We start from the raw sequence: 1,979 nt of genomic DNA on the forward strand, positions 1-1,979 counted from the left end.
CCTTTGTAATGTGGAATGGTTATGTACTTTTATTTGCACCCATATAGTTTCATAGTACAGCAATTTGACCAAATCTGACCAATCAATTTGATGCCCTTGTGCCACCACTACAACTTCTGCCTTGTCTGAGCTTAGAAACTGAAAATGAAGAATTTTCAAAGTTTTAAGCTGTGGACCATTTAACTGTTAGAGATATCTTTTTTGCCTTCTTTAGTGTTTTCAGGTCTTTGATTTTGGTCCATTGTAGAATGTAGGAATGGCTGTGATGGTCAGGTTCTATCAAGGCTCAAATGTGAAAAATGGTGCACTAGCCCTGGTTTTGTGGATGCAAATCCTTCACAGTAGAAGTTACAATAGACTGTGCTTTGCCTTTGTCTAGTTGTATAGAAACTTTGGCGTCACTCACTCGATGGTCCTCTGGTTAGCAGCAGCAAGTAGTTGCTAGCATCTGTTTGTTTTTTTTTTTTTTTGTCCTCCACTGTAGAAATGTGTACACAACGTGCATGTAGTGTGGCTCTTGTCAATTGTGAGGATTCAGAGTTTTGTCCCTGCGGGCGGTGCATAGTACTCTTCCTTCACAGCTGCTGTCCATCTCCCTGATGAGCCCAGCCAGTATTTAAGCCTGCATCTGGACTCAGATCTTCGCTGTGTGGTGATTTGGCTTTTTTCTAGTTTGTTTTATTTTGATTTTAGTTCTTTGCTTTTGTTTTGTTTGGTTGTACTTTTCGTTTTTGTCTCATGTTCGTCTCATGTTCATGTTCATTTTCACTCTCCCCCAGTCATTCACTTCTCTGTCAGACACGCCAATCTTCACCTGTCCCTACTCAGCAATCAGTCCACCTGTTCCCACTCACCTCGTTAGCCCCAGTCTTTAAAACCCAGTCATTTCTCTCCATACCTCGCTGGTCCATTGTCTAAGGTTTGTTTGATGTCTCTCGTTGTCATTAGTTACTGGTTGTTTGTTTTTCTGTCCTGCTTGTTTCCCGGTCCTGTCCATGTTAGTTTTTAGTTTGTTCTTTATTTGTTTTGCTGCCACGTCAGCTTTTGTTTTGTTTTTCCTTATTTAATAAATTAGTTTATTTCTCTTGCCATGAGTCTGCGCTCTGGGTTCTTTTCTGTGTCATCCGATCATGACACGCTGGAGCATTGAGCCTTATGGGTTAGAGATTCAACCTCAGACCTCTGTTTGAAAGAAAGTTTTGTTATGTTGACCTTTGCATTGTTGTCCCTCTGCCTCAGGAACGGCTGTTCTGGCTTTGTAAATACCTGCCTGTCTGGCTCTACGGATGTACTTACCTGTTACTGGATTCTCCTACTGGACCTCAATGTCTCCACATCTCTCTGCACTCCACACCTGTAAGAAAAGAAACACAAACAACTACCTACGCTCAACTACTAGAAACTGATTCTGTACCCGAGACTCACCTTGTTGCCTTCCTGCTGTTTCAGATTCTCCTGGCCACCTGTCACTTTTGCACTAGTTTTGGAAAACCTGTAAATAAAATCACTTTTTACTTTGTCTCCGTTTCTGGTTCCACTCTTAAGACAAACCCTGGTTTATGTCACTTTTTTTTCTCCTTTAACTTGCTAGAAGCTTAAATACTTTTAAACACTGGTCTTAATGCAAGAGGAGCTGTTTGTGTATGTCTTTGCTGTGTGTATGCCATAGTACAGACACTAAATGTCTGCACTTCAGAATTCCTTTTTCATTTCTTAACATGTTACAAGTAAATGATGATAAATGTTTGACATTTGAAATTTTTTTTCGTTAGAATTGTTCGTGTTCAGCATCGCATCGAAGAATGAATTATAACCCCCACCCCTAGTCTACATGGAGGGCCATAAATGTTGTGCAGAAGCACATTAGTTTTTTTTTTTTAAAGTTAGAAGTGCACATGCTGTGACCACATTTAAAGTGAAGACCCTGCTTTAGTAGTCACAGTTTGCTACTGCTTTATTCTGTTTTAGATCACACAGAT

General features: G+C 40.3%; 1 long non-coding RNA gene across 1 annotated transcript in view; it reads left to right on the forward strand.

Annotated features, from left to right (window-relative positions):
- Positions 1-1,519, forward strand: part of LOC112451243 — a 2,250-nt gene extending 731 nt beyond the window's left edge. Inside the window, exons 2-3 of the long non-coding RNA XR_003040026.2 lie at positions 1,240-1,356; positions 1,450-1,519. This is a non-coding gene — a long non-coding RNA (uncharacterized LOC112451243). The remainder of the gene's footprint in view (positions 1-1,239; positions 1,357-1,449) is intronic.
- Positions 1,520-1,979: the final 460 nt, after the last annotated feature.

This window comes from Kryptolebias marmoratus, linkage group LG9 (assembly GCF_001649575.2).
Source record: "Kryptolebias marmoratus isolate JLee-2015 linkage group LG9, ASM164957v2, whole genome shotgun sequence".
NCBI lineage: Eukaryota > Metazoa > Chordata > Actinopteri > Cyprinodontiformes > Rivulidae > Kryptolebias > Kryptolebias marmoratus.